We start from the raw sequence: 24,693 nt of genomic DNA, 5'->3' as shown, positions 1-24,693 counted from the left end.
ACAATGTCGCAGGTGAGCAGTGACTGCAGAGTCTGTGTGGGCTTGAAAGTCTAAAGTGTTAATTACCAGGCTCTTCTCAGAAAAAAAATTTTTACTAACTCCCATGGGGGTCAAAAGACATGGTAATTATCATTATATACCTTCAAAAACCCTGCCTCCAGATTTCTTCCTTTTAGGAACATAGATAAATGACTTTCCAATAATTTATGATCTTCTATCCATTCAACCTCTGTTTTGGGAAGTGCTTGAGTTAATGTGTGTATATTGGATTACAACATGTCCAGATGTCAATCCCTTTCCATCTGAAATCATAAATTGTTGAGAACAATCATTCCCTTTTTTGCTGCACAAATCCATTTTTCTCTTTCTCCTCCAAAATCGTACAGGTTAAATCTGAGGTTTTTCATATTGTGCCTATCTGTAATTTAGAAATCCCCAAATCTTTGACCTAAACTCCCCTTGTAGGGAGAATCTGATTTAAACTGATTTGAACTATTTGTTATCTTGATTTATACCATTTAAAGTTAAGTACTTGTGCTGCAGAAATTTTAATGTGCTTGATGAACAGATTAAGAGAACTTCTCCCAGATTGTTACCAGCATGTGATACGAACATGACTTCCTTGATTCTAAAGAAATGTGGTTCTGATTCACTTATGATCTCAAATGCATCTGATCAGGGGTTGTCCGCTCAGAATTAACAGAAGCCCTTAATTTTCTTCCCCATCTTATCACCGTATGTGCTTTTTTCAGTACTGGCTTATAAGTCCCTCTGTTGTGTTAATAGTGAGAGTCATCTAGAACCATTGCTTGCCTGCTCTGCCCTTAGCATGTAAGTCCAAACACAGAAATATTAAAGAAGGATAATTAGTATGAAGGAATGTAGTTAATGTCTAAGACAAGGTTGTCATTCAAGATTATAGAAAAGCTTTAGAAAGAAGATGAAAGGACCTCTAGGATATAGAAACAAAAGCCATATAATGAATGATTGTTGTCCTTAAGGTACTATGCTATCTCTCATCTCTTTTGCTGTCCCTTGGTTATCTCATATTGTTACAGTATCTCACTTTGTTATCTGATATACTGGATATATTTGTATTTGGTTATTTGAAATTGGATAGGGAAGGGGGGAAAACAAGATGAGGGGTAGGAGTGGGGGGGAGGGAAATGGGGACCAAGACATGTGAAAGGGTATCAATGTATATGAATTAATGCACCTTCTATCTGGCAAATATCATGTAACCCTTCTATTAATTACAATAAAAAATATGAAAAGAAGATGAACCTATGGAGGAAGTATTAGAAGTGTGAACACTGAAGGAATATTCAGTGTCAGACAAGAGTGAAAAAGCTAAGTAAGAGCTGAGGGCCCCTCTACAAACCTCAGTACCCTTTTTTAAGGAAAAACTAAAACAAATACTATTTCAAAATTCAAACCATACAATTGAATAAAGGCTTTTCAGTAACTGAAAAAAGATACTGGGAAATTAATTTGAATCCAGATGTGATTGGTTTTGTAAGGGATTGAAAGTATCTAAATTGGGTATGGAATGTTATTAACATAAATTCTGAAAAGTTGCCTAAATTTCTATTTTTAATATTTATATGTATCATATATGCATATGAAAATAAAGTGAAAGGACACAAAATTTCCCTAGTGTATTTGGGTTTCTTTTTTTAAAAAGTTAAATAGAATGTAAATCAGCAAGATAAGACATGTACTCAAATATGAAATGATTGTTAGCCTTTTGAAAGTAGTCATGTTATGTGATCTAGAGTTATTTATAGTTATATCGAATTCTACTTATCAGAACTTTTGAGTACTTTGCTTTATTTCTGAAGATCTCTCTTCTGAGATACCTGGTTAAGTATCAAACTATTTTAAATGGGCTTATCTGGGCAGTAGCAACATCACTTACAGTAAATCCAGCCTAAAGCATATCATTAACATGAAGTTGAAAATTGTCCAGTCTACCTCTTCTAGAAAAATAGGAGGAATTAGCAGCTTTAAAATCACAAATGGCAAGAAATAGGTGAGATGAAATTGAAATTGTATTTTCAGGGAATGTATTCACCTACCAAAAGAAATTGAGGTATCTAAAACCTTTAAAGGACTAGAAATGAGAAGAACTAAGTATGCCTGTGGACCTCCAGGATGGGCAAGGATTCTCTTTGTTAGTGACATTCATCTTTTTGAATTTTCTCATGTGACAGATATATGGCTATTGGAACATCTGAGATGGTGTCACTCTTGTTTCATTAATATGGAAAGGCCACTGTACCCAATGAAATATAACTTTGTCATTAATAGGAAGAACATTAATTTGATCTTTTTGGATCATTGTCATTGATCCAAGCAGAGAATAGGATATTAATATGGAAAGAAGATAACAAGACAGTATCAGTAACCACCACAAATACGTAAAAATTCAATCATGGCATAGGGTAGATGCTTAAGAGTGATGAAGTCTGGTGTTGGTGACTCAAAGCTATAATCTCTACTTGCGAAGCTGGGAGCTGAGGATGGTGGTTCAAAGCAGGAAAATCCATGGAACTCATCTACAATTAACTGCCTAAATAAATAAATGCCAAAAAGTGGAACTGTGACTGAAGTGGTAGAGTGCTAGCCTTGAGCATAAAAGCTCAGGAATAGTGTCCAGGCCTTGAGATCAAGCCCCAGGAATGGCACAAGAATTTTTTCTTAAAGAATTAAGTAAGTTGTTAAAACATCTAAGCAGTTTATATAAAATGATTTTCTTTTCTCTTCTTTCCACTTAGCTAACTTTTCCTCCTGTATTCTCTACAGTGATTCTTCAAACCAAAAGTCCTTAGCAAGAAACTAATCTCTTTAAGCTTTTATTTTTCTCTCTTGGAAACAGATGTTCTTTCTGTAAGCCCAGGACTTGCAGGAAGTAAAGGTAGGAGAATCATAAATTGGAGGCCAGCTTAGCCTGCATAGAAATTTTAAGTCAGTCTCAAGCCTAATGAGAGTTTCTGATGCAGACAAAAAGGAATCATAATACACTGTTGGTGGGAATATATATTTGTTCAATTACTTTGAAAAGCAGTATGGAGGTTCCTCAAAAACCTAAATATAGAGTTTCCATACTGACCCAAAATTCCACCCTTGGGCATTTATTCAAAAATTGACAAGCTAGGATACAGTAAAGCCACAAGCACAATCATGTTTGTTGAAGTTTATTGACCATAACCAAGATATAGAATCAGTTCAGATACCTCTAAGCCGATGAATAAATTAAGAACATATGGTATATATACCCAATGGAATTCATTCTTTCATTAGAAAAAAACTATATTGTATCATTACCAAAGCAATGGAAGGACCTTGAAAAATATATGCTAAGGGAAATAAGTCAGGTCCACAGAGAGAAATGTTGTATGCTTTGTCTCATAGGTGTAAGGTAGAAATAATTTATAAATATATAAGTAAATAGTCCAGTGACATGCAAATATACACAAATGTGTTAATTTATATATGATAGATTCAGGGAGAATCCGGTATAATTCCTTAGAAAAACTAATTTACATTCCAACACAATAAACACCAGGAAATGAGTACTTAAAAAGTTTGTGGTGAGGACAAGGGGAGATGGGTTGATAAATGAAGACAAAGAAGGATAATTGCAGTTAAAAATCAATGCATACCATCTAAAATTACAAAAGTAAGAGTAGTGGGGAAAAGGGTAGATTAAGAGGGATAGGTGAGAATGTTAAAATCCGTGACATTGATCAAGGTGTACTGTATTAATAAGCTGTTTTTTTGAATGGCAACTCCTTTGCACAAGTTCTTAAAGATATTACATGTGCATGTGTATGTGTACATGTGTGCATCTAGAGTATAAAAGAAAAAATTTGACTATTTCTAACAAAAATAAAAGTCAGAAATACCAACGCTCATTTAAAAAGGCTTCTTATTAATGTGTTGTAGTGCATTCAGTTTGGTGAATAAGGTTGAGTGGCCACCACAGAACAACAATTAAAATTTATTTGTCTTCTACCCCCTTTGCTGTGTCATAGACCACCATTGTTAATTAGATATATTTAAAAGAAAATCTTTCCACTATTGATTTTTATCTGCTTTTCTTTTTTGGCTTAAACTTTCTCTATCCTTGAATGTATATGGAAGTATAGGAAATATATGCTGTTACTGTGAGTAGACCACACTTCTGAATCATTTCCTTCAGGCGTGTGCCCTCTCTACCATCCTTCCTTCTATGTTTACCCATCAGGCAAACTTCTGCTGCACAGAGCTCAAACAGCAGCCTATGTAAAACAGCCTCTAAAGGTACCCACTAGAGTGAGCCTCAATCTCAGAAGGCGGAGGATCTGGGTTAGGACCATCCCAGACTACACAAAAAGACTGTATATCAAAAAACACAAAACGAATCATCGACTTCTATTGCTCTTTATTCCTGCAGTAATTTCGTGGCATTCCTTCTGCTTATTTAGCATGCAACATGAATCTGTGCATTTCCTGAGGGGACATGTTCACACCAAGTGTTATACTCTCTGGGGCACTATGAGAACTTTTATCCACAGGACATGACACAGGGCACACCATTTCTGATCCACAGGTATCTACATGCTTGATATTGGTAGATACACCATTGATAACTGGATTTAAGTCCACTTTGATTCATTTGTTCTTAAATATACATTAGGTTAGTTGAATTTATTTTCCTATTCAAATGTTTAGAGGTACTATTTCTAACACTCTGCGATTTGTACTTACGCTAACTTGTATCTATAGTAGCATGAAACTCAGGAATACATGAGGAAGAACTTCTTTAAAAACCCCAACATGATTGAGGAGATACTTGTTTCTGTTTATAAATATATTAATTTTATTATCTTTATATTCAAATTGATACATTAAAAATACCCAATACCTTGCTGAAGGGTAGATGTGGGGAAATAAACTCCTAACTTCCTGGGGTTATAAAATAGAACTTGTGTGACTTAATTTGTTCTCAGTTGTCCTCCTTTGACTGCTAGTACATCATTGTTTAAAATTGACTGGCAATCTGAGTTTTACATACCATGAATAGGAAACACGTATTCCACATGCTCTAATCTCATCTTTGCTATTGAAAGACTATTAGTAGGACAGTCCAGAGTCTCAATAGAAGTCACTTCTCAATTTTCAGTGGTAACTCCATGAATACCAATAGTTGCTCAACAATCTCTCTCAAACTTTTTTTCTCTAATATTATATCACCTAAGGATTTGACAATTGGCAACTGTAGAGATAATTCACAAAATAAGCAATGTTTCCTTTGCTGGGGAGGAATCAGATGGCCTCTGAACATGAAAACTTTGAAAGAATCTGGATTCTGAATTACTGCATTTATTTTTTAAATTTATTTATTTATTTATTTATTTATTTATTTATCGCCAGTCCTGGACTTGAGCTCAGGGCCTGAGCACTGTCCTTGGACTTTCTCAAGGCTAGAGCTCTACCACTTGAGCCTCAGCACCATTTCTGGCTTTTTTCTATTTTGTGGTACCAAGGAATCGAACCCAGGTCTTCATGCATGCTAGGCAAGCACTTTAACCACTAGGCCAAACTCCCAGCCCCAATGTTATTTTTTATTGGGGTTATGTAGGGGGGTTGCAGTTCCATTCATCCAGTAGTGGGTATATTACTTCTTGAACATTATTACTCTTTCCCATATTTTTCTCCCATTTTCCATCCCCAACCTCTCCAGCTCGTCTTACCTTTCCATTTTGAAATACACACAAAAAGTATATATAATATACCAAATACCAAAGTCAGACGTAGTAACAACATGAGATAAACCTTCAGGGGAAAAGAAGGAAAAAGAAATAGCTTTACATAGTACATTAAGAACAACAACCACATAAAATAAACCTCTTGTTTCTGTATTCTGGAGTTCATTTTGCTTAGCCTCATCTTATATGGTCACATATACATAGCTTTTGAGTTATATGACCCTCTGTTAGGAGAATCCTAAACATATATTAATTGTTAAAAGTAAGGGAAACCATACAGCCTATGTTCCTTTGGGTCTGGTTTACTTTACTTAATATGATTTTTCTGAATTTATTTTTTAAGATAATCATTCTATCATATTTAAGAATTCAAAATAGTATCATTCTTTTCAGAGCTGTATTGTATTTTAAAAGTGATTTTGATTTTTTTCAATCAACAACTTTACCCTATAAGCTTGAATCAATCCCCATTTATATCACAGTTGCTATTATGAAATTATACACAGGTTTAAGGAAGATTTTGAATGATCCATAACATGTAAGAAACTTTTGTTTACATAAATAATGCATTTCTCTCACTGTTGAGAGTGATTTACAACTTTCATTATATATCCTCAAACGTGTTAACCAAAAAGTGTTAGCAACCAATGTTCTGGATCAAATTGGAAAGAACAATCTGAAAGACTCAATGAGCCTTACAAAGTGCTTTCTCCTTACCAGCGAAAAAGAAACAAAACTGAAAAAGTTTTAAGTTTTCACTGCATTAGCATTAGGTCATACTCTTAAAAATCTTATGCATTCATCAGAATAACTCCTGAGTATAATGATAGCCTAATCATCACAAGAGTGCAAGTTGGTTTACGAAGATTTGCATATTTGTTTTGTAAATGTTTCATGGGTGAAATTATTAATTAGCATCTAATTAATATTTGTGTTGCTGAAGAACATATTTTTTAAACCTTGGAATCAAGAAAATAGAGAATAGTTAATTATCTGTCTCCATTCTATTCTTTAAAATTCTTCTATGCTAAACTCCATAGCACAAAGAAGAAATTAATAAAAACAAATCTGAAGTAAGTTAATCATACTCTTTTCATTTTCCCCAATTATTGAGATTCTTTAACTACATCTCCATCCATTCTAAAGCATTATTAAATAAATACTTTGTAAGTATTTAATAATCTTGGGAAAGATCGTAATTGTTAGCACTTTGGTGTAATATTGAAGGATTCTATCAAAATGCTGAAAGGATAAAGATACAATTTAAGCTGTAAAACCAACATCAAGGCAAAATGTGCCGATTTTCTTTTTTCAGTACCAAGGATTGAACTCAGATCCTGAAGCTTGCTTGGCTGGCTTGCTCATCTGGCTCTCTGCCAATTGAGCCACATCTCCAGCCTGTGATTTTGCTGGTTAATTTGAAAATTGATCCCTGGAATTGCTCACCGCGCTCCCATCTAGCCTCAAGTTGTGATTCTCCAAATCTCAGCTTCCTGAGGAGCTAGGATAAAAGGCATAAGCCACCAGCACTTGTATACAATTATCTTTTAAGTACCCATGTTTGATTCATCATTACTGAATTTATCCCTTCAATTGTGCTTCTTTTTTTACTTATACCTCGTAACCTGCAAAACATATCAAGTTCTCAAATCTTCCTCATTATTTAAAATACCCCTCAGTTAGGTGTCTGTACATGTGCAAAAATGATTGTGTCAATAAGACAAATTTAGAGCTATTTCACTGAGAAAAAAGAGAAAGGCAAATCTGATATTAGTGTTTCAAGCCTCATGCACTCATTCAGAATATTTGAACTCCTCATTTTCTGAACTTGTCATTTTCAAAGTAACTCAAAGCCTTGTAAAAATGATTTTGCTGAAATTACAGTTTTTCTATTTGATGTTTACAGCTCAGGCTAGGACATTTTTAGCTTATCATTGTTATTATTATTTATTATTATTGAAACAAATGTCACTTCAAAAGAAGCTTTTGAAAATTACATGTAAACTTTGTTTCTCTGGTGATGAAAAGATGGTTATAACAACTCACACAACTTTCTCCTGACAAGAAAATTGTGCACCAAATTCCCAAACTACAATGTCACCTTTCTAAAAATGTTTTCTATCTAAACCTGAAATATTGAGAGATATTACTTATAACATATGCAGAATAAAAGCCTTCTTAATTTTTAAAATGACAAGATTTTTTAGTTAAACCATGTCACATTTATGACAAGAGAAAAACTACTTATTTTGGCAGCTTTTGACTTAATGAAGCATTTAAGTATCAATACAAGGCTTCATTAAATGGAAACATATGGCAAACCGTATCATTATTTAGTTATTCAAATGTGGAAGAACTGTGAGAGTTTAACAATGTAAATAATACCTCGTAACGGTATCACTTCATTACTAAGTTTGAGCAAATATTTTAATAGATCATTATACATCCTGCCCTTGTATTCTCAAAAGCAATAAAAGTTAATGTTCATGATCACCTTATCTCATTAAAAAAATTCATGAGCAAAAGATTTCGGGAAAGTATCTGTAGATAGCAAGTTTCAGGATTCCTTGAAGAAGATTAACACATTTTTGCTGAAATTATGGTTGGTAAAATTATAAATATCTTAAATTTCAGGAAAATATATTTATCTCTGGACTTCATTCCAAATGAAAGTTCATGAATGAATGTATGTTAAAATGTCTAGGATTGTCTACTTTACCCCTATACACTTAATAAATGACTTATAAATTTCATACAGTTTTCCAAACAAGATGTGTATAGTTCTCTTCAGAACATATAACCTGGTTATGTGAGGATATTTGAATACTTCTGATGTTTTTTTCTAGTTTTTCTCATTTGGGGCACAATACTCTCCATAGCCATGTTAACTTCTTTATTAAATGCTTGCTTTATTCACAGTAAACTATAAATTTCAAGTTATACATATGTATTTGTATATGTGCACATATATATCGAAATAAAATATTAGAATATTATTCTTCAAGTACTTTTTAAACCTTAACAAAACAATGTTTATGAGATAGTTATTAATGTAGCAATGACACTTTTGGTTGATTTCTATTGAAAGTGAAAAAAAATTTGGATAGAGTCCAAAAGTAAGTGATTACACTCTACACCATGTCATTGAAAACAGAACAACTTTGCTTCCTATTGAACAGTTAATATAAATTTTCTTAAAACATCTTAGAAAATGACTGTAAACAGTAGGTAATTGGAAAAGGCAACAAATTACACAATATATAAAATTAAGAAGTATTTTTTAGCTAAGAATAGAAATAAGATAGAAGACAATAAAATGTAGAATGGGTACATGTTGTGAAATAAGCAGGAAGAAAAGAAGAAAGGCAAGAAGTACAGCCAGTACACTACACAATGATCATGAAATGCAGTCCATGACAAATAACCCACAGTGATGCAGGACCCGTTAACTTATTTATACAATTCAAAACAAAAATGTAAATATATATGTAAATATACATAATGACATGTCATTAGGGAAACAAATATCAAAATTCGATACTAGTTAAAAGAAAGAAGTCAAACATTTTCAGACCTGGGGTGAAACAATGTGGAGAAAATTTAATGTTACATTTACCTTGTTGGACATTTCTCTTATTTACTCATATATATCCTCATGTCTGTTCAAGGGTGATAGACATGTAGAATTGTTTAAGTTGCCAGGAACTTTACCTGATCTCCAAGAGAAAATTACCCAGAGATTAACAATGTATGGTTTGAACATAGACTTGGAAAATTACACCTAGATCTGAATTTGACACATGATGTTAAGCATATCTATGGTTTCAGACAATCATCATCATTATTTATTACTTTTTCATTTTACTGATTCTATTCCTTCATTCTTCTGTTTCAAGTAGGATATGATAATAGTGTCCATTTGATGTATTTGTAAACATGACCTAAGAACTAAACAATATGCATGAAATATTTAACAGACAACTTCTCAGAATTTTACCAGACTTATGTTGTATAAAATGAGATTTAAGTGTTCTAGAACACGAAATTTATTTTTTAAAATAACAAGTTACTAAGTCTGTAGATGGCAAGCAGAAAAATTCAAATGCAAAAGTACAAATGGATACTCTTAACCCATCATGGGAAGAAGTTGCATGTATCAGAAAAGAAAATAATCAGGAAAATGAATTCATTCTGGAGAAGGGGCAATGGGAAGTGCATATCAAGAAAGACAGTGAGAGGGCGGGGAGTTTGGCCTAGAGGTAGAGTGCTTGCCTAGCATGCTCAAAGACCGGGGTTCAATTCTTTGGTACATATACATAGATGAAAGCCAGAAGTGTGGTGTGGCTCAAGTGGTAGAGCTCTAACCTTGAGAAAGCCCAAGGACAGTGCTCAGGCCCTGACTTCAAGGCCCAGGAGTGGGCAGGCAAGGATCTTCTCCTAATCTTGTCTGACAGAGACAAGAAAATAAGATTTCTGCAATTATGAAATATTTTAAAGGAATAGAAACCATATCAATATGTCAAAATAGTATGAAAAGAACTAGAATATCAAAAATTGAAAAAAATGATTTGGTTCATTTATTTTTTTGTCAGTCATGGGCCTGGAACTCTGGGCTTGAGTGCTGTCCCTGTGCTCTTCAGCTAAACTCTAGTACTCTACCACTTTGAGCCACAGTGCCATTTCCAGTCTTTGGTGTTTATTTGGAAATAAGAGTGTCATAAACCTTTTTGCCTGGGATGACTCTGAACTATAATCCTCAGATCTCAGCCTCCTGAGTCGCTAGAATTACAGGCAGAAGCCACTGGCAATTTCAACCCAGTTTTTTCCCTCCTGACCCCGTAACCCCTAAATTATATAGTTCATTTCCAATATAGTGTTTAGTGAGTATCACTGCTGAATTAGTTTATCATTTCTCCCATCATTTTTGTGTTTCTCTTTCTCTTCCCCAAATTTGATAAACTTACATACAAGATAATGGGTACCAAGGAAGGAAAAAGGAGCCACAAAAGGAAATAATACTAAGAAGAAGAACCAAACAAAAGCAACAAAAAACTATGTTTTTTGCAGCCCTCTTCACAATAACCAAGTCAATCAAGGTACCCAGTACTGAGGAGTGGATACGAAAATGGATGCGCACATACAAACACACAGTGGAACTTATTCAGTCATACAAAAGTCATTCCATTTGCAAAGGAAAAAAAAGAGGAAACCATAGTTTATAATTGTATGCCAAATAAGAAGAGACAGAATGGATTACTTTTTTTTCTCTTGTATGCAAAAGCAAAACTTAAAGAATAAAAGACCAAACATTGTAGAAGGAGTACTAGGAAAGGAGTACAGAAATGGAGAAAAGGAGAAAAGAAGGGAGATAAAGAGAAAATAGTTGGAAGGATGAATGTCACCAAATCATGACATATGGAAATGTCACAGGGAAACCCACTAGTATGCACAATTAATATGTATTAATAATGGTAATAGAAAAATAGAGAAACCCAAAATTTTAAAGTATTAAGATAGTAATGTATGCTGAGCTTGTAGGGATGCAATTGACTTTGGGGTGAGAAAAGAAATATGCACATGAAAAAGAATACCAAGCAATGGATAATGTCCTATATGGCAAATCTACTAGATTTAACTGTTCAATGTAACTGATGAATGTTTAATGTACTTTTGTTTTTTTCTGAATATTTGAGCGCCATTGTAATTAAGTATTGAGAAGAAAATGGATATAATTTATGGGAGGAAGAAAAGTGTGAGAAAACAAAAGATAAATATAATAAAAGATATCTTACAAAGTGTGGCACTTACAAATTATTAAACTGCCATGATAAAAACAGCAACACATTATAAATCAGTAAGGGAAGACAAGACTCACTGGTCAATGTTACTAAAATAAAGTGAATGGGAAAAATATCTCAAATCTCATTCACAGTATAATTCAGGTAGTTAGATAACTGGGTGTGGAAATAAAAACAGCATTCCTTCTTGGGGTAAAAATTAGACTATTTTATTTTCAGTCTTGTCATTAATGAGGATTTTTAGGAATATCACAGAAAAAAATTAAAGACACTTCCTTCTTCATCTTTTTGAAAATTGTTGGGGTGATGTTTGTTTCTGATATTTTTTATTTTGTTGGTCATGGGACTTGAACTCTGGGACTGGGCACTGTCACTGAGATCTTCAGCTCAGTCGAATATGTTTGAGGAAATGTCAAGCCCTACCAAAGAGCCAGAGTGTATTTCCTATCCTGTTCTGTAAGACCTTGAGGTCTTTGATCTGTTTAGAATTGATTCTGATGGAGTTGATATATAGGATATAGCTTCAGTTTTCTACACATATTTCCTTCAATCAGAAATGAGTCAAGGATGTCTGCTCTCTCAATATTGTATTGGAATTCCTAGCCATAGCAATAAGGCAAGAAAAAAACAAAAAGGGATCCAAATAGGGAAAGATGTCATAAAACTCCTTTGCAGATGACATGATTCTGAATTTAAAAAACCCCACAGATTCCTCTCCCAAGTTATTTGAACTGACCCGAAACTTTCACAACTTATTAAGGTATAAAAGTAACCCACAAGTCTTTCCATTTCCTTACAAATGTGACGATGTCACTCTTTCTGATATCAGCATAGAATTCCATTGTGTATAAATACCACATCTTGTTGATCCACTCATCAACTGAGGGAGATCAGGGTTGGTTCCATATCTTTGCTACGGTAAATAGTGCTGCAATGAACATTGTTGTGCGAGTGGATTTAGTATGTCCTTGTTTCTGGACTATTGGGTAAATGCCTAGTAGTGGAATTGCTGGGTCATAGGGGAGCTCTATATTTAGTCTTTTGAGGAACTGCCGTACTGCTTTCCATAGTGGTTGAACGAGTTTGCACTCCCATCAACAGTGTAGTAGTGATCCCTCCTGGCCACATCCCCTTAAGTGAAGTAAGCCAGACTCAAAGGAACATAGGCCCAATAATCTCCCTCATTTGTCATAATCAGTAGGAACCTTGGGCTCTCCTAGCAGAGATTCACAATAGAACAAAATCTAGATACGCAGGCCATATAGTATGATGCTAAATGCAAGGACCTCCAGGATATAGAAACAAAAGCCATATAATGAGTGATTGCTGTCCTTGATGTACTATGTTATCTCTCATCTCTTTTACTGCCCCTTGGTTATCTCATATTGTTACAATATTTCACCTTGTTATCTGATATATTTTATATATGCTTAATAGGTTGTTTGAAATAGGAGAGGAAAGGAGGGAAATCAAGTTGTGAGGGGGGGAGGGAAATGGGACACAGGACATGAGAAAGGATATCAATATTTGTGAAGTAATGTACCATCTATCTGATGAATATAATGTAACCCTTACATTAACTACAATAAAAATATGTGAAAAAAGTAACCCACAAAAATCAGTAGCTTTTCTGTATGCTAACAATGAGAAGAGTGAGGCGGATATCAGGAAAGCAATTCCTTTGCAATAGTCTCAAAATAAAAACACATAGGAATTAATTTCACCAAAGATGTGAAAATTCTCTATGATGAAAACTTTTAAAAACCTGAAAAAGGAAGTGGAAAACCTTCTAATCTTCTGAATTGGAAGGATTAACATGGTGAAAATGTCAATACTACCAAAAGCAATCTACAAATACAATGAAATACCTATCAATATTCCAACATTCTTTTTTTCATATATTTTTATTGTAATTAATAGAAGGGTTACAGTATATTCGCCGATAGAAGGTACAAAAATTCACATACATTGATACCCTTTCTCATGTCTTATGTCTCCCCCACCCCCACCCCTCATCTTGTTTTCCCCCCTTCCTTATCTAATTTCAAATAATCAAATACAAATATATCCAATATATCAGATAACAAAGTGAAATACTGTAACATTATGAGATAACCAAGGGACAGCAAAAGAGATGAGAGATAACATAGTACATTAAGGACAACAATCACTCATTATATGGCTTTTGTTTCTATATCCTGGAGGTCCTTTCATTCAGCATCATACTGTATGGTGTCATGTATCTAGGTTTTGCTCTATTGCAAATCTCTGCTAGGAGAGCCCAAGGTTTCTACTGATTATGACAAATGAGGGAGACTATTGGGCCTATGTTCCTTTGAGTCTGGCTTATTTCACTTAATATGATTTTCTAAGTCTTTCCATTTCCTAACAAATGGGGCAATGTCATTCTTTCTGACGGCAGCATAGAATTCCATTGTGTACAAATATCACATCTTGTTGATCCACTCATCAACTGAGGTACATCTGGCCAAAAACATTCTTTAATGAAATAGAAGAAGCAATATAAAAGTTCATATGGAATAACAGAAGAATCCAAATATCAAAAACAATCTCCTATTCAGGAGAAAAGTGCTGGAAGAATAATAGCAAACTTCAAAGTCTATTATAAAGCCATAGTTACAAGAAAAAAACAGCTTGGTATTGTCACTTGAACTTTCTTGAGGACCAATGGAACAGAATAGAAGCCTCAGACATAATTCCACCTAATCTTTGATAGGGGGGCCAATGGCATCATATAGAAGAAAGACAGCAACTTACATCCTTAAATAAAATAATTGTGTAAATGAAGATTTTGAGAATATTGATTACCATGCCCAGGATTCAAGGGCTAATGCACAGTACTTTAATTCAGCATGCAGCAGCTTATACAGCTATCCTTAGGAAATACTGTGTAGCCTTTTTGAGATGAAGGAAGAGAATGAAGAGTTGGCGGATAGTGGGTGGATGAATTTCTGGAACATGAAATCATCACCATTTTGTTGTACCATATGGCTTTACCATAATTAGCTCCACATTAATGAATGTGTTGTGTATCTATGCGTGTATTTATATGTGTGTTTGTATACTGAAGTAGGACTTGAACTCAAAGCTTAGACATACTGTTCATGAGCTTTATTGCTCTAAACTAGTGCTTTACCATCTGAGTCATAGTTCCAGTTCTGGCTTTTTAGGAGAGCTCAGTTTTTTATGGACTTTCCTGGCTGGGCTAGCTTCAAACCTCCATTCTTAGCCTCCTGAGTTGCTAATAACTAACCAGCACTCACCTAAGTAAATCATTGTGCGTGTGTGTGTGTGCGTGTGTGTGTGTATTCACTCACAGGTACTCTTGAGTGTGTGTGTGTGGGGGGAGGTCATGGGGCTTGAACTCTGCCTGGGTACTGTCCCTAAACTCTTTAGTTCAAAGCTATCAGCCTACCCTTGAGTGAAGCCCCACTTCTTTTGTTCTAGAGGTTAATTGGAGATAAAAGTCTCATGTCCTTTTATGCCTGGGCTGACATTGAACCTTGATCCCCAGACCTCCGCCTCCTTAGTAGATAGGATTACAGTCATGAGCCACCACTCCAGATAGGTATTCTTGCATTAGTACTGGGGCTTAAACTTTTACTTGACATTCACTTAACTTTTTCTGCTCAAGGCTGGCATGCTATCACTTGGGTTAGAGCTCCACTTGTAAGGAACAGATTTTTTAATCAGGCTTCAAAATGTAAAGGAATCTTAGTAGGCAAACTGATGTATTTATACCTTTCAAACTGAAAAGACTCCTATGAATTGATTGCTGAGTTAATTTTACCAATAAATATAATATTTTTGCTTATTTTCAAACTAAGGTATTTAAATCTTAGTATGTGCATCATACATGAATTGTTTTGGCCATAAATATATTCCTCTTTTGATAATGTACAATTAATCAATTTATTAAAAATATAGCTACATATCTATCTTCAACATATGCAACTCTCCTAATGCATCTGTGTATTCATTCATCCATTGAACAGTACATATTACATACTATGGCATGTAGAATGTAGTAGAGATCAAATACAGCTTTTGGTTTTTTTTTTTGTCTTTTGAGAATTGAACCCAGGTCATTGCACTTGCTAGGCAAGTGCTTTTCCACTGAGCTAAAGCCTACTCCATTGTTTATTTTTTTCTTTCATTTTTCTCTTCATTTCTTTCTTTGTTTGTTTTACTTTGCATTGTCAGTGTTGGTGATTGAACTAAAGGCTTCATGCATGCTAGATAAATACTGCAGTTGAGCTATAAATCTAATCAAAGACAGTATCCTTATACTCAAAAAACAGGTACCAGCATGAGAAACATAGAAAAAGAAATAAAGCTATTAATAATTTCAGATGGTGCTAAGTTGCATAAAGAAATGAATAATGATTAAGACAATAACATGGCCAGGTGAGAATTTCTAGGCTGGATCACTGAGCCTGAGGATGGAAGGATTGAGCCTGGATCACAGAAAAAGAAGGACCATGTTATTCTCCACAAGGAGAAGGCTTAATAATCCAGAATAGAAGTGTTTTATACTCTTCTTGGTGACTTTAAGGCTGAACTCTATGAAGGTTGCAAGAGGAGCATATGCCATGTTCATAAAACAAGTCAGAGACATGGGAGGATGCAGCCAGTGTTTTACAAAAAAAATACTGGACAAGAATATAAATCTTGGTAAGTATAATTTAAGGTCCTTCAAGCTTAACTCTAAATGGAGATTAAAAAGACTTAGAAATATCTGTGCAATTAACATAAAAGCCAAATATGATATAGTAAGCCCTGTAAGAAAGTTTATGAAAAACAAAAAGAGAGTAGACAGAGAACCCAACACTGGAATGATATGGGGGAAATAGATATGAATATGAGAAGAGTCATTCCTCAAGTTTTATCCAGCTACACTGAGGGAAAAACTTGGCTTTAATTGAAATCTATTTGACACATTTGTAGTAAGTCTCTTGTCATTTCTCTCTATTGTCATCCTTTTGCTGACATTTAGAGTCTTTAATTGAACCTATCAGAATTGGTAAAATAGTTGACTATCTCCAGGTAGAAATTATTGGGGTTTGAACATTTCAACTCTAAGCTTCCGGCTAGCTAGGCAACACTCTATTAGCAGAATCATGCCCCCAACCTGCTTTTGCTACTGTGTTTGAGATACACTCTCATAGACTTTTATGCTGGTCTAGCTTTGAGCCACAATCCTTCTGCTCTCAGACTCTCAAGCAGATAGGATTACAGGACAGAGCTACTGGTTTGCAGCTAGAAAGGACCATTTTAATAAACCTTTTTCAGATTCTCTTGGAAATAATCCAGAGAATAGAAGGAAAATGTCTACCATTTTTGGATCTGAGCAGAATGTCACACGCATTCTGTTCCGATTTCAGAAATCTAAAGGAAGGGATAAAAGACTGACATTCAGATTTGACTTCCAGGAAAGAGCCTCAGTTTCTTCCCATAAAAAGGGAAGGATTTGAAAAGGTCCCCTGACAGGGGAAGTGTGTGCTGAGGACAGGGTGAATCAGTACCCAAGGTTACACTTCTCACTATTGCAGAACAAATGACTCAAAGCCGTTACAAGGGACATGTCAGAGTTCTTACATGGGCACCAGCAGAGGAACACGTGTAGCCTGGCAAGATCTTCTGTTTGATGCTTCAGGATTTTTGGGTGAGCATCATGCAGGAAACAAGCCAAGCACAGACAGACTTTGTAACTTGTGTGGAGTTCCAGACAAACAAGAAGCTAAATATCTATTTTAACTTGCACTTTATCAAATAAAGCTCACACCATGTAAAAGCCATGCAACTTCTGATCCTGCTGTCCTTGCTGGAAACTCTTTTGACATGCACAACACCCTTGATGTGTACATATGTACACATTTGTACACACACACACACGCACCTACATGCACACATTTCTATCTCATATGCACACATGCATACACATTTACAACACCCTACATATAATGTAGATATCTACAAGATTTTGCTCACATACACATATATTCCTTAGTATCAACAGATTTGAATATGCAATTATTCATCGAGCATTTATTTCACTTCCACTCATGCTTCTCTCTTTTGAATGCTATATTTTATTTCGAATTAGTTTAATTTCTAAAAGTTATAGGCCCACTGGCTTCTAGACCTGTGAACATATTTTTCTTCCACGTTAACTGAAGTCACTTCTCTGTTGTCAAATCTTGTTTATCATTACATTTTGATTTTAGATGTCACCTCCTAACAGCTCCAACACCTAAGAAAAGCTTCATCTCCCCTCTACTAGAAGTGAGCCATTTGCCTTATCTACTGTGTACAATATACTGTTGTTTCTTTAAATACTTCCTTTCCCCTCAAGAGTGGGTTTGTTTATTTATTTATTTATTCATTTTGTGGGTCATGGGGCTTGAACTTGGTCTGGGCGTTGTCCCTGAGCTCTTCAGCTCAAGACTACCACACTACTCTTGAGCCATTTCCCATTTTCTTGAGGTTAATTGGAGATAAGAGTCTCAGGTCCTTTTGTGGCCAGGCTGGCTTTGAACCTCGATTCTCAGATCTCAGACTTCTGAGTAGCTAGGATTACAGGTGTGAGCCACCATGCCCAGCAAGGGTGGTTTTGTGAGCATAGTGATGGTGATTACTCTGTTCAAACTTATTTCACCAATGCCCAGTCAAATTCTTGTTATATTGAAGATGCTCAATTCTTACAGGTTGAATGAAGAGAGAAGTAAAAATTAAGAGAAATCCTGATGAATCCCTTCAGAAATAAATATGATGAAAACATTCTTTGATGCAAAAGACTGAGAACATAGAAAGTTAGTAAGAGAACTTACTTATCCTTAAGCAGACATGTGCACTGTTTTTTTGAACTCTGTTTCTGTAGTGCTTGAATTTTTTAAAGCATTTTGGACCGATGGATATTAAGTGAAAATTGTAATTGTATAAACGCCCTTACTAGAAGCCCCACCAATCCCTCCTGAGTCTCTGAACAGACACCCTTACAAAGTGATGCCTTTGAAAGGCGTATCACTAGGTATTATGTGGTATATTTTGTTTCTATCAGTACGCACAACATGGGTAAGGAGTTAAAAATGACCTTCCAGCTGCAGGTTTGCAATCACTAGGGAAATTGCAGAATAGCAATTTAATAGCCCTCTAAGAGCAGAGCTCAAGGCCAACAATGAATTAGGGCTGGTGTAAGCTATGATTCGATTGTTTTGCTGAAACTAAAATGTGACAAAAATATGAGAAGCTGGAGAAACAAGAAAAGAATAAGATGTTTAATAATTCATTGAGCATTGCATTTTAAAAGCAATAAGGTGAGGAATGGGCTAACCTCTAAAACTTTATTTTCACTTCTTACTATAGAACAGGTCATGTCAGATAAACAAAGGCTCAAAGCAAAGCCCATATGACTGACTCACAGAAGGACTGAACATAAATTACAGTCTCTCATCTCTAGTTTTTAGTGACACCTCCATATGGTTTATCCTTCAGTGAGACCACGGAGTTTTGTTAATGAGCTTGGGAGAGTTGGCTGGTTAGTTGGCAGGAGTTACCTGCCATTAGCTTTTTAGAGTTTTGTAAATCAAATTGCAGTTTCAGAGAGACCCCCTCCCCCATTTACCCCAAAATGTGAGTCATTCTCTCATTAGTGGCCGGGCTTTCAGCAATTCATAATTACAGATTGTGTTCAATGCTAATCACTTGACAAATGATACTTCTCTGCCAACAGGTTTGCTGAACTTAGTTTATTTTGAAAGAACGTCAAGCAGATCTGATGGAAAGAAGTATGGTTTGGTTTGTCTACTTCAGTCTTCTAGATTCACAAACGCAATTTAACTTTTCCTAGTTTCTCCAAAAGAAGCGACTATGACTTGCACTTCACAGATAATTGCAGCCTGAGACAATATTGGAGACACATATAGAGGAACATTACTTCACTATACTCTGGGACTTGTCAGTGTTTTTTTTTTCTTTTTCCTAGCTAATAGGACATCTGACAAGATTCAGTCCATAAATTAATGTGTTTTCCATCTCATAATTTGCATGTTTCTCAAGTCTGGTGCCCCTCTCTCCTTACTGGAGAGTTGAGTTGTGGGGGGATGGGGAGGACTGGTGGTGTAGTAAAGAATATAGTGTGTTACCAAAAAGGAAAAAAAAATGTCTTTTAGTGAGCCTGGCAGCACCCGCAATTTTTCCAGGCAGGCCTTCATTTCAGACAAAAGACCGGAAATTATGGCTGTCTGAAAATCTAAGAACAAGAGCAATGGAACATATGCTTCGGCTTTATAAATAAGAAAAGAACTATATTGTACATAAGCAACTACACTCACAAAGCTCTAGGCAGTTCCTTAAGCTGGAGTTTATGTGACATCATGTGATTCCAGCTCTTAATTTGCCTCACTAGCCCACCCTTAGAGGGTAGTCACTTGGATCTAAAACAGTAAGTCTATATTAAGCACATGTTCTAACTTTGCAAAGAAAGTATGGACATTCTACTGTGTACTTTAGCAGAGAAACAGACAATACTTAATCCCTTTAAATCATATTCTGGATGTCAGCCTCACATGCATTTTCATTCTCTGCTTTTTATTACATTCGTATTTTTTTTGGTCTCAAAGCATTTTTAATTCTTCAGATCCTCATCTTTCCGATGAGAACCTTCCATAGGCCACAATGGCTGGAATTATTTCTTTTGGTTCTCTCTCCTTGCAAAGCATCCTGCTTGCAATGCAGCTGGAGCAGAGAAGCGTCTACTCTCCAAAGGACAGGAGGTGGAGGTAGCAACACTTTTCAATGTACAATGTCATCCTGTATCACAGCATAATGACCTGAAACTTCAAGTGAGTTTCACTCAGTGGTGGTCTCAAAGGAAACACAAACTTTGAAGAGGTTGCAGAGAAAGCGGATAACAGTCAGATTGAAATTTCATTTTAGTAAAATTAATCTGTCATCTGTCAGTTATTAAATCATAATATAAGAAGAATTTCCCTAGTTTTCATGTGCAGTGTTAGAAAATAGATTGCTGATTGTTCGACAAAGTACAAGGTAAGAGGAAGTAAAAAAAAAGAATGAATGATTTCTGAAAAGAATTATTACAGGATACATGCTACAGGTACATGCATTCACAAGTTGTCACTCTTTTAGCTTTCTTCCATTGGCTACATTTCTTTCCTATATAGAAGTGTGGCATGGACACTACTAATGGATTTGTGCAAACATAAAGATTTAAAATTCCTTTTCTGTACTAAATGATCAAAATATTACAATTTCCAAAGTAGGGATATTTTACTATTATATTGCTCAATGAATACATTCCAATCAGTATCTTAATATTTGAAATCAGGTTGCCCAAATGTTTTGTATTGGGTATTACATAGTTAATTTATATTTTCTACTTCTTTTCTCTATCACAGCTTTAGTATATCCTATCACATTGACAATAAATGAATCGCTTTATTCTATAGAATGTTGTTGGATTGGTGTGCAAAAACTTGTCTCATTCCTTTTTCTTATCTGTTCATATTCAGATTTCCAATACTAATTTGTATTTACTTCAAATTAAGGAACATCTCTTGAAGACAAAGTTTTAAGGAGAAAAAAAATCACCAAAGTGTTTTATTTCACTGATCTCATGTTACATAAACAGGAAGTAATATTCTGATTGGGGTTTTCAAATCGAAATACTTAGTGAGAAAGAGGTAATGATCTTTGACTTTTTGTTTGATTGAGAGTTTTGTTTAGTTACCACCTCCTCAGATACATATTTACTCATGAAAGGGAGACCCCTTTGCCCTCTTTTCTGTACTCCTCTTAATCAGTTTCTCTTAAGTTAGTTCTTAATACTGATAGTATAAGTCAGTCCTGTGCCTTTTTCCATAGTCTTAAGGCTTCATGAGAGGGGAAGACTTTCTCCTTTTTGGCTCATCATGGAGTCGTTGGGGAGCAGAACAGAATCTTAATCACAGTTAAGGATCATGGCCACATATCAACTCATTTGAATAGAGAAAAAAAACCAGTATCCATGATCCTGCACATTCACTAAATGTTTTATAAAATATATGTCCCGTAACCAGCTTCTGTTTGCTTGAGAAATTGGGCCTACTCTTTGTACAAATGTAAACATAATATAGATGAATGATGGAAAGATTGAACACCACATCATCTTCTATAAACCTCAAATGAGAAATGTTACAGGAACAATCTTGTGCAGCACTGATTTGCTTTCTTTAAAATCACTTAACTGATAAATCAATGAATGTTATCTTCTTAAATAGATTCTGAAAACCATACATATATATGGCCTTATGATATATACATGACTACATACAAATGCATATTCATATATGGCTTGATAATATATGTACATGCATCTAGGGCTTTATGATATATATCTGGCCATATATGCATACACATGTATATGCATATGTGTATATGTGTACATGTTTTTATGGTATACATATATAAGTTCACATATATGCATATATACATATATGACTTGATGTAGATATATAAATATATCTCATTCTCTATATCTATACATGGCTGTATTTGTCAGTCTTGGGGCTGGAACTCAGGGCCTAGGTACTGTCCTTAGGCTTTCTCAAGGCTAGAACTCTACCACTTGAACCACAACACTACTTCCGGCTTTTCCGATGTATGTAGTACTGAGGAATCAAATTCCATTCATACAAGCATCCTACCACTAGGCAAAACTCCCACCCCAATATGGCTTTACAATTAGCCCGATAAAGACTTCAATTCTGTGACCTCAGTTATTAATATTTTTACCTTAGTTATTAATATATTTAATCTCTCTTTCTCATATTCTCATTTCTTTGACATTTCAAACATCAGGTAATGGGACATGTGGTCTGGAAAGAACTCTTTGTGGGAGAAGTTGGCTAAGGCCAATCCTAAGGTTCCTTCCCATCTGCCTGAACTTCGCAGCTCTTCTTTTTCACTTGCCAAATAGAGATGATGACACTATGTTAACCTATACCAGTACTGATGTATGATGGAGATTCGACATTAGCTATTGTTTCTATCAAACATTCTCAGTCTTCTCTGGCACAAAGTCAAGCAAAGTAAAACTTTAGGATGCCTGCCATCTCCTATGTCCTGGGTGTTTCACAAAGTGCTGGGAAATGGAAAAGTGTAAAGTAACACAATGGGATACAGCATGGTGCCCTGAGATGTCACAGCAAGGGTGGTCTCTACCCTGAAGAATGAGAGGAAGTGGCCATGCATTGTGATCAGTGCACATCACTGCCTGGAGAATGGGTGGGGAGGTGACGATGAGGACAAAACCTTGAACCAGGTCTCAACCTATCGCTTAGTTCTTGTGTGTATAGACAGCCATCTGCTCTTTCTGGCCAGAAGAGAACCTTTGTTTTATTTTCTCCAAGCCAAACACAATTCCATCTGACTTGATCTGACTTGTCCTGGTGCCCTTAAAATAGACCTGTGCACGCAGCTTCTCTTAATCACCAGCCACTTCTCCAGGAGGTCAGAGCCTTCCTGTTGTTTGCTGACTGCTTTTGCCTCGATTTCCTGCTCTCACTTTGACTCTCCAACCCATTGACTCCAAAAAACAAATCCAGGTGTTGCTGAATCTCTTTGAATCATCTTTGGTAGTAAGTTATTCCATATGTTTATTGCTCTGTGTGTGAAATAATTTCATCAAGTTCCTTTTTTTTTTACTTTGTCACTGCATTCAAATTAGCCAGCAGTAAGAATCCCAATCCAGGAGTAACACATTTAACAACACCAACTCCCGCACTGAGGGAAAAGCCAAGGGATATTGCTGTACATGAGTAGAACCAGAAAAAAAGCACAAAGAAGCACTGGGGGCTTGATGACATACATTGGAGAGAAAAAGAGGATTTCAGGAATACCTAGCAAGGTTTGGAGAAGAAGCTTTGCTCAAGTTCTTCCTATATTTGCATTTCCCCAGGGTGTCAATTTTGTGAAACAAAGTGACAGGATGATTTCTATCACTTGAGAAGCTGTGTTTAAAAAATTTGATGCACTAGCAACAGCAAAAAAAAAAAAATGTTACAGTAGGAATCCAAATTGGTGCTTCCTTGGTGGAAATGAAGGAAACGCTAGTACTTGTCAGTTTATTTCTGAGCGCTGCTTTTCAAACTTTCATTTGAGAGGGTAGGAGGAGATTTAATGGAAATATGCATTGCTGTTTGAAGAGGACTATGGTTTAAACTTTGATTTCATCATTGTCTCTCTGTTCCTGGGAAAATTATTCTTTATACTAGAAGTGAAAGCACTATCAGTTCTTAATCTATTAATGACGAGGTAAAGGAAAGGAGAACTAATTGGGGTACAGTGTAGAGAGAATGAATGGATTCTGCAGTTAGTAACTCAAACAGTTATTTGTAAATCAATGTACTGGCTGATATTCTACTACAACATGAAAGACACACAAGTATTGGCCTTATAAATTATTGAAAGTTTGGTTTCTAATTAGTTTCTGTTTGCTATAGCTTCTCCTTGGGGAGCTGCAATTGACCAACAGACATTACACCCTTATACTATTGTTCAGGAAAATCTTGGTAAAATAATTGTCATCATTATATTTACTTACTGCTCTCCCTTTTGAGGAGATAATATTCTTATGCATGAAAGAGGATGGTAATCACCAGATTAACTCTGCTCCTGAAAATAAAATATTGAGTGCTGAGATACTAATGTATTGTTTAAATAACTACAAAATAAACACAGTGAGAGTTGATGGTTGGAAATGATCACTGCTATGGTAAAAAATAATTAAACTGATTTATTAAGCTTTGGTTGAATCAGCCACTCTATTGTCATCTCATTAACACATTTCAATAGCTCCCAAATGTCTTGTTCATTGTTATTATCTCCATTTCCCAGATAGTAAAATCAAGGTAAAATTTAACTAGCTAGGAAGGGACAAAACCTAAGTTCACTATACAGAGAGCTTAAATTTCTAGTCCCTTCAAGATGTGCTTCTGAAAATGTTCATTTGAGGCTGAAATTTTCTATACTTGGTGTCCATCCAACTGTGTGGTGGCAGGAGGCAAGGAAAATACAGCAAGTTCTGGAAGAAGCAAGAACAGATTTTAGAATTCTGTTTAGAT

Source organism: Megascapheus bottae, chromosome 14 (assembly GCF_031878675.1).
Source record: "Megascapheus bottae isolate mThoBot1 chromosome 14, mThoBot2.hap1, whole genome shotgun sequence".
In the NCBI taxonomy this organism is placed as follows: domain Eukaryota; kingdom Metazoa; phylum Chordata; class Mammalia; order Rodentia; family Geomyidae; genus Megascapheus; species Megascapheus bottae.
Note: the sequence above shows the minus strand (reverse complement) of the source record.